The sequence below is a fragment of a genome, unplaced genomic scaffold (genome assembly GCF_019419815.1).
Source record: "Pyrus x bretschneideri cultivar Hongxiangsu unplaced genomic scaffold, Pyrus_bretschneideri_v1 Contig5, whole genome shotgun sequence".
Lineage (NCBI taxonomy): Eukaryota > Viridiplantae > Streptophyta > Magnoliopsida > Rosales > Rosaceae > Pyrus > Pyrus x bretschneideri.
Window position 1 is genome coordinate 12,681,581 of NW_025999787.1, and position 16,011 is coordinate 12,697,591.

Below are 16,011 nucleotides of genomic sequence, written 5' to 3' on the forward strand. Positions count from 1 at the left end.
ATGATTATTTGTTGGTGGATAGCAATTCCCCTAACTCGTTTTTCTTAATTTGTGAACTACTTAAAATCCGTTTCTGTTTGGTTTTTGTTCGATTTAATTTAAATAGCAAATCAACTCCAAAAATCCCAAAAATTTGTATGAGCATAGCTCTTTGTGTCTATTTTCTTCATATAAAATTTCGTAGACTTTAGATAAGTGTAAGTTGGTCTAATAATTATTTTTTGGTGGCTGGTCAGTAGGGACATCAACCCAGTTTTTGTGACATTTTAAGTAGTTAGATAAAACAATCTTCTGCAGGAAATACCCTTATTTTCATATGCTACAATTGACAAATCTTAATGTTAATAGGAAAAATTAATAGGACATTTGTGTGCTACTTTGTGGTGTGCTTTTAATCCTATTAATAACATTTCCCTATAATAATAATAATAATAATTAATTATTATTATTATGCCATCGACTCCTTTCATAGGCTGGGGTTGGCGACAACCCCCTCTTTAAATTGCTTTCCCTATCCTCCCTCTCATCTCTTTAGTTATGTTGGTGTATTGCTTTTTCGATGCCTTTGGTTGTCGATTTGAGAAATCACCCTATATTTTTTGTGCTTTATTTGAAGTCTTCGTGGCAGTCCTCGCCATCACCCTTTTATCATTGTTTTTTTGTGTCTTGGCAAAGCCAATCCTTATCCTAAAACCCTTCAACCTCAAACATCTGTCATCTTTCAACTTGTTCATCTGCCTCTTCTTCCTACCCACCGTCCTTCCTACAACCTCTTCTCAAGCCAAGAGCGACACACCTGGTTTAGTCTACAGATCTAAGCCCTCTAATCATGGCACTACACTCGACCTGCATGCCGGAAAATCAGGGCCAAGCATGTTGCGGCTTTGCCTAAAGTGAAGGTGTTTTAGATGCCCCCTTAGCCCTACCCCCTTGATTTTTGTTTTGGTTTTTGGTTTTACTTGTAGGTGCTCGTGTTTGTGGTTCAAATCCGTTGGCTCTTTTTCGATGTTACAGCTTTGGTGGTAAAAAATTTTTGGGGCTTTTTCCTTGTTACAGATTGATTTGTTTTGTTTTGTGATCCTTTCTTCGAATTCAATGCAGAGTTGGTTTTCTTCCGGTGACTACTTTTGTGGTTGCTGCCGAGGTGATGGCGGCAGTGGAGGTCGAGCTGTGTGAGTTGAAGATTAGGTTGTTCTTTTTTTTTTTGGGTAAATTTCATTTTGTACCCTCAAGTATGAGTGCAATTACAACCTCATACATCATCTTTAAAACATTACAATTTCATACACCAAATATGATTTAGTTGCAATTTCACACAATCCGTTACATAAATCTGTTAGATTGACTATTAAGTGATGACGTGGTGGATATGGGAGCTAGTTTTTAATGAGGTGGATGTCAACTTTGCGCCACGTGCATAAAAAATTTATAAAATATAAAAAATGTTGTAGTCATATTTAGAATAGGAATGTGATTGTGTAAATCTTAATAGATATGGGAATGTATCTTATATTCCTATTAGGAGTAGATTACTTATTAAATGTTGTAATCTTAAGGTTTTTTCCTATCCTACTACTATAAATAAAGGCACAATGTGGTGAATCAAACACACCTCACAATTAAATCACTCTTTCTTCTCCCTCAATATTGTCGGCCCCCTCTCTCTCTAAACCCTAGATCGTTCAATCAAATAAGCATACAACACGTTATCAACAAGCTCTTACTAGAAGCTAAGGAATTAACACATCGTAGGAGGATGCTATCATCCACCAAATTAAAAGGCTTATTTCTTTTCTGCTAATTAGGTACGCTTAAAATAAAAGAAGATATTTGAAACGTCCACCAAGCATGAAAACAGTCCCCATGATGCATGAATGCCTCTATGTTTATATTTTCCTTACGATATATATATATATATATATATATATATATATATATATATTGTATATGTTCATATATTTGTCAATATGTATATTTGTTTCATGCATCGCACAATTAAATTGTTATGTGGAATTTGTGAGTCAAAGTATCAAATTAAATTAGAAGCATATTTAGGGTTTCCTAAATCCTAGAGGATTTTGAAAAAAAAAAAAGAAAAAAAAGGGAATTGGACATGGTGCGGCACACCCACCGCAACCATCATTATGCACGCAAAAACCAAGCCTCGGCCTGGACTTCACCTCTATAGGGCTTGAAGCCCCGAGCCTATTTATTGCCTTGGCCCGCATCACGATCGTGTCCTCCATGCCAGCCCACTAGGCTGGGCTTGGTCCCTGCGGCCTGCACACATGTAGCCAGTATTATTATTATTTTTTTTGTGGCTAGGCTCCGCATTCCTGTGCCCAAAACCCTTAGGCCAGCACTGCGTTGGACGTGCCTGTGCCCTTCCATTCGGTCCACAATGAAACCCAGCTGTGGCTGGGGTTTCTCCCGTGTTCCTGTGGCCTGTAGCCCACTCCCGAAGCCCTTTTGGGCCTTTCCTTTTACTCAAGGCACCCAACCTGTGCCTAATTATATTTGGGGATATATTTTTGACCCAATAGAATTATTTTAATATTATTTAGCTTCTACAATTGACCCCGTATGACCCGATTTATTGAATCAATTAAAAGTGACCTGCAGTCCATTAATTTGATAATGAATCCAAAATTATTGACCTGAGGATCACTTTTGGACATTAACGATTCAATAATTTATTTTTATATTTTGAACTGTGACATACTTTCGTAGTAATGAAGCTCTTACACTTGAGTTCCCGAAGAACCTCAAATCCACTATATTTAAATTAGTATATTGCATTCTGTGTTTCTTTCAAGAACCTCTCATTATGCACTAATTGTTCATAAAACTAATTTGAACATGTAGTTTCAAATTTAGTGCCTTTAAAACCTAAAGTTTTCATTCAAAACATACCACATGAAACCTGTAGTTTTCATACATAAATTAAACCAGTACATGTCTATAGAACCTGCATGTTCTACGATATATGTCTATGGCTTACCATATGACTAATCATGTTTTTCCTTCTATTTTAGGGACGTCGAACTTGAACAAGCTCGATTTCTCCGTTCTAAAAGTCTCTGGAATAAATTATCTAAAGTGGGTTCAAGACGTGAAGCTCCATTTAATTGCAAATGGTACTAGAGCCACTATCGACAAACCTGTTGATGAAGCTTCGAAGGCTACTGCAATGATCTTCATTCGAAGACACATCCATGATGCACTGCAGAATGAGTATCTCGCTGAGGAGGACCCACGCACCCTCTGCTTGCTCTGGCCGATCGTTTCGATCACCAGAAAGACATATACTTGCCTGAAGCAAGACACGATTGGTAACATCTTCGCTTCTAGGACTTTAAGTCCATGAATGAATACAACTCTGAAGTTTGTAGAATCCGTTCTTTGTTGAAATTCTGCAAAGTGGAACTAACTGAATCAGATCTCTTGGAGAAGACCTATTCAACCTTCCATGCCACCAATATTGTCCTGCAATAACAATATCGGGCATATAAATTAACCAAGTTTTTGGATTTGATCTCTGTTTTATTTCTCATTGAAAAGCAGAACCAGCTTTTGATGAAAAATCATCAAGCTCGACTAATTGGCTCGAACGCCGCGCCTGAAGCACATGCAACCAATTCTAGCAGCTATAAACGATGAAAGAATCGTCGTAGCCATGGCAATGAGTAGCAAGCCCTACCACAGGCCCAAGGTCAACAGAGTGCCACACCTAAGGGAAGAAATATGACCTAGCAGCGTCCATCACTGGCCCCTAAGGCCCCAAACTTCAAGAACAAGGGCAAAGCTCCCGTTCAGCCTGCTTTTACTGAACTGGACATGTATTATCGCTGTGGATCAAATGATCATTTGTCACTCGGATGCCGAGCTTCCCCTGAGACTATTGCCAAATATCATTCATGTCATGAGTATAACTTTGTACATGTGGATCATCTGGAATAAGTAACTACATCAATGGAGATGTCGGATTTTCAGGAGGCGTCAGCGCCTATGGATGAATAAATTAGACATGTTTTTAGGGTGTTTACCTCTAGTGGCTGAACCCACTAGGAGTGGCTGGCCCTACCCCCTATTTTTCTAGGTTTATGGTTTAATTTTGAACAATTTTTCTAAGTATTTGGAATAATTTGTTTAGTTTTGGTTTGTTTTGAATTATGGATTGTTATTTGAATGGACATTGTTTTCTCAAATTTCTTAATTAAATGAATGGAATTATATTTATACATGTGACCAATTCAATCAGTTTATTTCTAGGTATGCTAATAAGGACGTTAGTTGTCTGGCAGATAGTGCAACCATGCACACCATCTTGCGTAAACGACACTATTTTACTAACTTAATACCCAAGAAATCTCATTTGACAACTATCTCAGGCTCATCCAACCTGATTGAAGGATATAGAAAGGTACGTATCATGTTGTCCAATGGTACAATCTTGACCATTAAGGAGGCACTCTATTCTCCATGTTTCGGAAGAACGTTGCTGAGTTTTAGAGATATTCGAGATAATCAATATCATATTGAAACCACTGAAGATAATGGTTATGAATTTCTTTGTATCACTTCATACAAATATGGCCAAAAACTTATTCACGAGAAGTTGTAACGTCTGCTGAGTGGGTTGTACATCACAACCATTCGCGGCATAGAAGCTCACAGTGTGGCCGGCCCTATGCTTGAGTTTTAGGACACTTGGTTGCTTTGACATGACCGTTTGGGACATCCTGGACATGACATGATGCGCCGTATCCTCAAATCTTCACACAGGCATAAGTTACATCCCTATGTTGGACTCTCGCCATGCAAATCATGTTCTTTAGGGAAGTTGAATACTCAACCCTCATATACAAAGATTATTCACGACCCCCCTAAATTTCTTCAGAGGATTCAAGGGGACATTTATGGACCTATCCAACCAACCTGCGGACCATTTAGATACTTTATGGTGTTGGTTGATGCATCGACACGATGGTCACATGTTTGCCTATTGTCCACACGCATCGCCGCGTTTGCTAAACTCCTAGCTCAAATCATTAAACTAAGGGCTCACCACCCTAATTATTTGATTAAGTCGATTCGATTGGTTAACGCTGGAGAGTTTACGTCACATACTTTTGATGATTATTGCATGTCAGTAAGGATTGATGTGGAACATCCTGTACCCCATGTTCACACCCAAAATGGCCTGGCAAAAGCTTTCATAAAGCGTCTTCAATTGATAGGTCGGACTTTGGTTATGAAAACCAAACTGCTAGTATCTGCCTAGGGCTATGCAATATTGCACTCAGCTATGTTGGTCCACCTGAGGCCCACCGTTACTTAACCACATTCACCGTTACAGTTGGTCACTGGATACGAGCCTGAAGTCTCGCATTTACGGGTGTTTGGGTGCGCCATTTATGTGCCAGTAGTGCTGCCGCTATGTACGAAAATGAGTCCTTAGAGAAAAATAGGAATCTATGTCGGTTATGATTCGCCATCAATTGTTCGCTACTTAGAACCCTTGACAAGAGATCTCTTTACCGCATGTTTTGCAGATTGTCACTTTGATGAGACAATCTTCTCGTCGTTAGGGGGAGATAAGCATGCTAACGTTCTCGTAGAACGCCACGAATTGTCGTGGTATGCTCCTGATAGGGATTTTACCACTTGCAAAAGTAAGGATAAAAATACTTGTAAGAGTACAAGGTTGTCGTAGTATAGCGGCTCAAGTAAGGTCGTTCTCTGCAGGGATTGAATGAATAATTTATGTAAATACCAAATCTTAATTAACTATTTGAAAACAAAGTTTGGAAGATGCTGATTTTATGACCTAAAATATTAAAAACGAATTTAATTAAAAACAATTAAATAAATTGAGAAAGTAAAGAAAACAAAAGAAAATAGTTTTGAAAATAAATTTGAGCACTAGGGTTCCGCCGTCACCTTAACAATTCTACATAATTCTTCCAATTACTTATGAATTAGACATGCATATTTTGAAGGTTAGGTTTTCCTAAAGTATGCCCTACTTGGAACCTCCTACATAGAACGTATATCTAACATGCAACCCGTCCGTAGCGTCCAGATCGAATGTGAACATGCAAGACTCATTAAGTTTTGTGAAAACCTTTTGAAAAACCATACAACCCTTAAGATGTGTCGTCCATCCTAAGAAGTTACACATATTAACCACAAGAAGCCAGCGCCAATTCCAGGGACAGCCCTTCGCCAAAATTGCATCAAATTACTTGTTTAAATATCATAATGGTGGCCAATCATCAAGACAAATAGATAGTTTAAAGCATAGTGATTAACAATATAAAACCTGCATGCATAATATCATAAGTAAATTGAAAAGAAACTACATATTCTTGCTAAGGCTCGTGGCCTCGCCCTAACAAATGAAACTAGTTACTAACAACCATAAAATAAAATATTATTATGAACATGGATAGAAAACACCTTGAAAATAGACTTGAATCCTCAAAAGCTCTCTAAAGCCAAATTGTGTGCGTTCTCTCCCTCTTTTAACCTAATGGCTAAAAAGCCTTATTTATACTACTACAAAATAAAATTCTTCCTAGAAAAGGTCTTAGAATAAAACTAGGAAACATAATAAAATAATAAAACAAAAAATAAAAGGTTTCCTATTTGAACTAGAATTTGGAGTTCTCAGAAAATTAGTCTTTTGACTAATCAAATCAACTCCGATTTAGTCCCAACAGGCTCTTTTCAAAGCTGAAGACGTTCCCTACAAATTCTCAGAAGGAATCTTCCTCAAAATATGCCATCTTGACCTCCAAAATACCCAAAACGTCCAAAAATGTCAATTTGGGAAAGCTGTGCGCTGGGCCTTAATTTCATCGTCACGGTCAAACGGCTTAGTAAACAAATCTGAAATTTTGATACAATTATCTTGAAAGACACACAAACATCTTCCAATTAGAATCACTCCAAAATTCGTTCATCTAGTCATGTTTTGCTCCAGAGGAAATCGAATGTTCTATGTTGAAAATATAAAGCAAAGTATCAAAATTCTACCAAAATAATCAATAAATTAATACTAAGATTAGGGTAAAATATATAGTATAATATGAACTCATCAGCTCCCATCATGTCTCATTTAGATCCCCGCACTGCCCAGTCTGAAACTGAGGTGTGACAAATTATAGATCTTCAGAGCATTGCCCAAAGCATGCCAGATGCTTTTAATGATCTAGCAAAGGTGACAAGATCACATATACCCACTGCAAACGCACCTGCAAGGATAGATGTACCCCGCGTACATCCACGACCAAGGCTGAACCGTCCCTGAAGATGGGGAGGCCGCACTTTCCACGCGGCAAGGTACAATGGTGGCTTGCCAATCATCTGCTCTAACCTTGAAGCGTGGCAGTCCCCTTGGTTCAAAGGATTCACAACCCCAGAAGAGGAAAATGGCACCAACTAGTGACCCTAGTTTGAATCCGACCATCGCTCACTCAATCGTTCTAACATATGTGGTTATTCTAGATTACAGTGGTGCCTCAGACGAAACATGCCAGCTTCCCGAGAATCGCGAGATTTCAGTCTACTACGTAGTAATGGATGAGGTTTGGAATAGGAATGAGATGATCATCGACGATGCATTCACATATTTAGTAGCTACTGACATCATGCTTAACGATGACATTGAACCACGTTTCGTCGATGAATGCCGACGTAGAACCGATTGGTCAAACTGGAAACAAGCAATCCAGGTTGAACTCGATTCGTTCGCAAAACGTAAAGTATTTGGACCTATCGTTCATACACCACCACACGTGAAGCCCGTTGGCTATAAGTAGGTTTTTGTGAGGAAGCGTAATGAAAAGAATGAAATAGTACGATATAAAGCGCGCTTCGTAACGCAAGGCTTCTCTCAGCGCATTGGGATTGACTACGAGGAGACATATTCCCTCAATGTTTCGCTACCTAATTAGTTTGGTAGTTTCCGAAAAATTGAATATGCAGCTTATGGACTTGGTAACCATGTATCTCTATGGGGATCTAGATACGGAAATATACATGAAAGTTCCAGAAAGACTTCTATTGATTGGATCAAATAGGTCTAAACCGCAAAACACTCTTTCAATTAGGTTGAGAAGGTCACTCTACAGATTGAAACAATCTGGGCGGATGTGGTATAACCGTCTGAGTGAATATTTGACAAGTCAGGGTTATGTGAACAACGAATTATGCCTATGCGTGTTCATAAAGAAGTCATATTTCGGATTTGCAACTGTTGCAGTTTATGTCGATAACATGAACCTCATCGGGACTCCCGTAGAACTTGAGGAAATTGCTGCACAATTGAAATCGGAATTTGAGATAAAGAATCTTGGGAAAACTCGATACTGTCTCGGCCTGGAGATCGAGCATTGTTTGGATGGAATCTTAGTACATCAATCGAACTACACCCAAAAGGTGTTGCGTCGTTTTAATGAGGATAAAGTAAGGCCTTTGAGTACACCCATGGTCATTCGGACTCTAGATGCTAAACTAGATCTCTTTCGTCCAAAGGAGGATAAGGAAGAGAATTTGGAACCCGAAGTTCCTTACCTAAGTGCAATTGGGGCTTTATTGTACTTGGCTCAATGCAGTAGACCTGACATCTCATTCGCTGTGAATCTTTTGGCAAGATACAGCAATGCGCCCACACGCAGGTACTGGAATGGTGTTAAATACATTTTTCGCTACCTCAAGGGTACTATAAATTTGGGCTTGTTTTATACCCACGAATCTTCGAGTGTTGCCGCCCCCTATGGTCTTTGGATTGATTCTCGCCTTGTTGGTTACGCAGATGCTGGATATCTGTCTGACCTACATAGAGCACGTTCTCAAACGGGCTATGTCTTTACCTTTAGAGACACCGCTATATCTTGAAGGTCTACCAAACAAACGCTAGTTGCGACTTCGTGAAACCATGCCGAGATTCTCACCCTGCATGAAGCATCACGTGAGTGCTTTTGGCTGAGAGAAATTATGGGACACATTCGAAGCATTAGTGGTCTTACATCAGTCGTTGACCTTCCTATAACAATCTTTGAAGACAATGCAGCATGTATTGAGCAATTGAAGAAGGGATACATCAAGGGAGACAACACCAAGCACATAGTGCCGAAGTTCTTTTACTCACACTAGCAGCAGCATCATCAGAACATTGAAGTCAAGCAAATCTGTTCTCAAGACAACCTGGCCAATCTCTTCACCAAGTCATTGCCCAAGTCTACATTTCAGAAGCTCATCCAAGGAATCAGTATGCGTAAATTATCTAAGTTGGATCACTTCTAGTTATCTTATTTAGAAGTTATGTCTAACTCAGGGGGAGTATCTAGAACTATACTCACATGATCTTAATGTACTCTTTTTCCTACGTTTAGGAACATTTTTCCCACTGGGTTTTTGCTACTAAAGAGGTTTTAATGAGGCACCCATCTTGGGATGATCATACTCCATTGAGTTCACTATTTTCGTCCTGCTTGACGTTTGTTTTAAGACATTATGCATACTTATCACTTTTTTCCTTAGTTTATAGGTTTTTTTCCCATGCCTTGGGTTTTACCATAGCGAGGTCTTGTGACAAATGCATACTTCAAATAAATTTGAGACTCGTGATCACCCGTTGTGCCGATGACTTCATCAACTATTCTACCTTATCTGCTGAAGATCTGATGCGATGGTTTGTTGAGTATTTACACACTCAAGGGGAAGTGTTGTAGTCATATTTAGAATCAGAATGTGATTGTGTAAATCCTAATAGATATGTGAATGTATCTTATATTCCTATTAGGAGTAGATTACTTATTAAATGTTGTAATCCTAAAGGGAAAGGTTTTTACCTATCCTACTACTATAAATAAAGACACAATGTGGTGAATCAAACACACCTCACAATTAAATTACTTTCTCTTCTCCCTTAATATTACCGGCCCCCTTTCTCTCTCTAAACCTTAGATTGTTCAATCAAATAGGCCTACAACAGAAAAATATTATTATTTGAAATATTTAATAAATAATTAAAATGTAAAAAAAAAAAAAAAAAAAAAATCAGTCCCACCCCACCCCTACACCTGACCCCTTATCTCTGATTAACTTCTCATCCGTTCCTCCACCATCCCCACACCTCTTCTTCTTCTGATCAACCCTATCTTCCATAACCACCAAGAACACGCCTCTCTGTCACCATTAACCCTCGACACCACACCCTCACCCATAACCAAATCACATCAATTGAAACCCAACAATTCAAATCTGGCGTGGTTTGAAATTGAGAATTTTACGAATAAGCCGAAATCGAAAGCCTCCGTGGTTGAAATAGGGAACCTAAGTTGTCACATGGGAGAGAGAAACGGTGGGTGTGGTGGTGGATCAACGGAGGAGGTGGTGGCTCTACCATGGCGACAGCTATGAGGTGGGTTGGTTTTTCCTGTTCTTCTTATCCTTCAATTGCGAACCCATCTGGAACCAGATGGTGTCAGTTTTTTTTTTCTTTGAAACCCCACTTGTATACATCCCACTCCAGATTCGTCAATCTCTCCATCCCAGAAGCCAAATTTTTTTTTTTTTTTTAAGGTGTGAGGGTTGATCAAAGGGAGAAAAGGTGTGTGAATGGTAGATGAGTGGAGGAGGAATTGATTAGAGAGAAGAGGGGTGGGATGTGGGGGTAAGGTGTGGTTGATTATTATTATTTGTTTGATATTTTAATTATTTATTAAATATTTCAAATAATAATAATTTTTTTATATTTTATAACTTTTTATCCACATGGCGCAAAGTTGACATCCATCTCATTAAAAACTGGGTCTCATATATGCCACATCATCACTTAACAGCTAATCTAACAGATTATGTAACGGATTGTATGAAATTACAACTAAATCATATTTGGTGTATGAAATTGTAATGTTTTAAAGATGATGTATGAGGTTGTAATTGCACTCATACTTGAGGGTGCAAAATGTAATTTACCCTTTTTTTATTGTCTGTTTTTTTGCTAACACACCCCGACCTGGATCGTCCACCTGAACTCCGAATTGAGCTGTGCTGACCGACACTTAGCGATGTGGAAAATTGTGAATAAATTAAAACCTAACAGTGACTAACAAAAAGAGCGCGCATATGAGCGGGATTGAACTCATTTCACACGTGATGTTAGAGCATAAGTATAAGTACAATAAAAGTAAATAAATATTATACCAAAAGGAGAAACCTTCTATATGTCCTTGTTTGCCAGAAATCCTCGTCGTCACAGAAACTCCGCCATTAAATCCTGGAGGGGCGAAAAAACAAAGGTGAGTGGGCCGAAAAATAAATTTTTGTAAAACCTTTTCAAAAATGTATAATCCCTCATTATAAAACAAGTATTAGGTTTCAACATATCATACCACGTATAGTACAAAAATAATTACCGTAAAAAATACGGTAAATCACAATATCTCTCATAAAAGAACATATAATTTCGGATAATCATTGGCACTTGCTGACAGATGAGTTCATGCAGAGGTATTCAGACATGAACAGGACTGAGTGTGATAGTGACCTACACTTTAGTACTAAAATCGTGTGAACACTGACTCTATGTGCATCACATATGAGTCCTAATTGCCTATAGCAATCTAGGACATGACTAAGACATACAATGGCTCCAAGGTGAGTGTATCATGCGATATGAACATACACGTGAAGATTGGCCCTGGATTAGGATGAGTACAAACACTAGTGTAGCATGCATGATGAATAGTTAACATAAGTATGATCTTGCCATGGTAATTTCATAATTCTCAACATCTATTATAACAATACTTCTGCACATGTAAGAGAGGAAGAGAGCATCCTAAAAAGAGGCTTAGTTGTGGCCGGAGTTTGGTTGGAAAATGGCCTGGAAGTCGCAGTTTCCTTCCTCGAAAAAATTGGAGAATTGCTTCCTGAGTGGTAAATGCACTAATCGCCACCAAAACTCACATGTAAGCTCGAAATCGAAAACGAAAACGAGGATGAGTGATGTGAGTCCTTACCAAAGTTGGAAGCATGAAATTTGTTAGATAAATCTTCGGAGAGACGATGAACAGTGGCAACAACCATCGTTTCATTAAGGACCTGGGTGTCCTAAGTATTTAAGGTTGAGGGTCATGGTGGTTATGTGGTTTGAGAACTCGTTGGAGTGGCTAGTTGTGTCTGTGCTTAGAGAGATGAGGGATTAGAGTTGAGAGGGAAGTGAGAGTTTAAGGGGAAATGAGAGAGTGAGATGAGATAAAGAGAGAGTCCCCAAGAGCATAGGTGGAGAGACATGGGGAAGAGAAGGAGAAGGAGAAGTGGGGTGTGGACCCCACTAGATAAAAATCTAAATAATATATTAAAATAATTGAAGAGGAAAAAAATTTGAAATAGTAATTTTACTAGAATACCCTTCAACTTCCTAATTCTACACAATCTTCATCGTAACTCCGATTTCAATTCCGCTTGCACCCACGTGTTTGTATCGTTGAGTACTTCAAAAATATGTGTATGTCTTTGGGTCAAACCCAAACAATAATTAATTAGGTACGTGACCTAATTAATAAAGTGCTAACGTAGACAGACTTACTTGCAGGTGTTTACCTTTTAGGTTTTATAGGGAGTTTGGTTCTAAAAGTTTCCCACACTTTATAAGACTTTGTTATTCTTACAAAGTGATTGGAGAAATGGATCAAGAAGAGCAAAATTGGGCCTAAACCTTGAGTTTAGGCTTTGGAGTGTAATAATATTAATATATTTTAATAATTAATTATCAAAAGATGAACCTTGAACCTTGGGGCTCTTGGGCTTAAGCTCTAATAATTAAATATAATACTTAATTATCTTTTAATTTTAGATTTAATTATTTAATTTTTAAATCAACAAACTCATCCTTTGGAATGAAGTTTGAAGACAACAGAAGAATGCCAAGAGCTATGCACCCATATAAGCAGATACCTCCCAAAAGATGCATTCATATTCATACCTGTTGCAAACAGACATATGTGTATTATATATACATCCATCTGCACGACATTTAGACATAGACAAAACGAATTCTCCTTTTGAAATACCAAAACCTTCTCGTTAAGAGAACCACAAAGATATTTGCCAGAAACCAAGGTTTCTAGTGTTGGAATCTTGGTTTGATCGTTGAATTTTGGTAGAGAAGACGTTCATTGAATTACAAACACTAAGACCAAATACTATTTTAAGGACATTGCAATATGCAAGCCTCGATCTTCAGTTTATCTTATTAAATATTAGTTTTGTTTTGTACATACTGTGCTAAATTATTAATTTAAATTTTTTATTTTTTAGCATATTCGAATTTATTTCTATATATAAATCTATCGTTGATCGTTGATAAATATTCAACACACCATACACTTAACACATTCTTCGTCTCGTTGATATCGTCCTTAAACTAATAATTCTTCTCATCAAATTACAATGAAATTAGATGTTTGGATAACATGTCGGTAAGTTTTGTAGGTGACTAACATCTACACATTATTGATGACTTCAAACTGTAAAATAATTAAACCAATATGCATGAGTGGTTTACTATGTATGTATACATGTGTAATGATCTGCTGAAGCACTGAATCTTACTGTACGTACAAGCATATTTTGAGCCTCTGGGCTAACTTGTCTTGCAAATACACCTGGCACTTACCTTCCGCATGCAAGTGGCTTTCTTTTATTAAAATATGCTCAAATCCATCATTTGCAACTTGCAAACTAGGTCTGATCAACGACTGAGAAAAATATATGGCAAGTTAAAGAACCCTTATCCTTTTAGGGGCGTGTTTGTTTACACTTACTAAATATCATTGGATTGGACTGGCTTACTAAGAATATTAATTCCATGTTTGGTGCGAGCCAGGATTGTGTTTAATGGGACTACGTCGGACTCGTGCCGACTAAACTCTTCACTAACCGGTTTTAGCGAGACCGCCCAAAAAGGATGGGATTGCTAAGACCATCGCTTCGCTTCGTCTGCTTGGTCTTCGTCTTCCTCAACTCACTTTGTCTTTGTCTTCCTCAACTTGCTTCTTCTTCCAGATCCCGCACCAACCGTCGCGCCCTACTTGAGTTTGCCAAGAGCTTCGCCAGGAAGATGCGCCAGCAAGTTTGTCTCTTTTTATTCTGCAAGATCGATTGACGTTGATTTGGAGAGGTCGATTGAAATGAATTTGCAGATCCGACGATCCGACGAAGCATCTGCAAATTGAAAAAAAAAAATTGGGGATTTTTCTGGGTTTGATTTGAAGAGAAAGTAAGTAAATTAAAAGAAGAGAAATATAGGTTTGAATTCAAGAGAAAGCAAATGCAAAGAAGAAAAAATGTGGGTTTTATTTTTTCTGGTTTGAGTTTTATTGGGAGCGAATCTGGGCTTGAAGAACCAAAGCAAATGAATGAAGAAAAGAGAGAGACGGGGGAGAGAGACGGGGGGAGAGAGAGAGAGAGTCAAATAAAAATAGTTGTATTTTGTTTTTTTTTGTAAGATAAAAAAGGTGTATTAATAATAGTCAAATGAATTAATGAATGACAAAAGAAGTATTTGAACTCTAAACACTCCACTGTTCTTATCCAGCTTAGTCTACGCTAAATCAGTCTAACTAAGTCCCAAAAGTTAGTTCAATCCGAGATAGTCCGGTACAACAAACGCATCCTGAATCATGTATGTTTCTTTCATTGGCAAGAAAATTTGGTTTTTATATTTTTATTGAGTCTCACTCTAATCCAATATTATTAATTTTAATAATATCTTTAATATAAAAAGAAATTAAAATAGAACAATAATGTAGTTCTAATCTAAACAAACATCAAACTGGTAACAATACTGTTTTAATTATCCTACTTCTTAGTCCGACGCTGCACCAAACGCTTCACTAAGCTAGTCCAGCTTAGTCTAGTCTAAGCCAGTCCAGCTTAGTCCTTGCAGCTAGTCCAGTTCGAGACAGTCTGATGCAACAAACACACCCTTACAGATTAATTCTAGACACACACACACATATTTTTCAGTAGCTGTCCTCCTCATCATCACCTAAATTGAAGCTGTAAGTTGTGTGTGTGTATATGTGTGTGTGTGTGTGTGTGTGTGTGCGTGTGTGTGTGTGTGTGTGAGCGCGTGCGTGCGTGTGCGTGTGCGTGTGCGTGTGTGTGTGTAAATATGATGCATCAGATGTCGAAAGCTCTAACTTGAGGCTAGAGTCCTTTCGTCATATACATTAATATGATTAAGATCCTTCAATTTGTTTTAATCCTTATTTTCCTCTCTGATCTGTTTCTTTTCTGTCCCGTGTTTTCCAATTTCCATCCGCATTATGTGTGTGTGTGTGTGTGTGTATTATATTCGATCGATCATATGTGCATGGTTTGAGAAGCTTCTATTGCCTTGCCTTGCGTGTTGAGTGCAGAAGGTGTTTTGCAGCCAAGGATGACTTGCCGATCTACTCCTACACCAACGTCGTTCTCGGTCTCTCTTCTATATTTCCAGGCCTTCATGTGACGATGCATGTATGTGTGTGTGTGTGTATGTATTATATCATATATACTAAAACCCGTAAGGGTTGGTCACTGTGGATGACCAGTGGATTTCCGATTTTGTCCTCGCCCATTCTTCTTTTATTTCAACTTTGCCCCTTTTGCTTTGATGTCAGATTCCAAACTCGGGTGGCACTGTTTTAGGGCAGTGTGCTTCCCTTTTTGCCCCTGCTTGATTTGTTTAATTGCATTTGTGCCATGCTTCACACGTGTTGGTCATCGTGCTCCCTTCTTTTTGTTTTTACTCTTCCGGACTCTTCTGGTGTATTTTAACCTGGTGTCCAATAGAAGTCTCTCGACTTCTTCCTCAGAAATCGCAGAAATCCAAAAAAGAAAAAACTGTGCTCTGCAACCGATTAGCGATTTCGATTTCGCTTCGTGAGATCTGTTCGATCTTTGCTTCCTCATCTGTTCAATCTCTTCGCCACGCCATCGTGCTCCCAA

General features: G+C 38.3%; 1 long non-coding RNA gene across 1 annotated transcript; it reads left to right on the forward strand.

The window, feature by feature from the left end:
* Positions 1–486: 486 nt before the first annotated feature.
* On the forward strand, positions 487–1,309 carry LOC125470481. The gene is made up of 2 exons (XR_007252757.1): positions 487–1,022; positions 1,102–1,309. It is a non-coding gene; the product is annotated as an uncharacterized LOC125470481 (long non-coding RNA).
* The last annotated feature ends 14,702 nt before the right edge of the window (positions 1,310–16,011 follow it).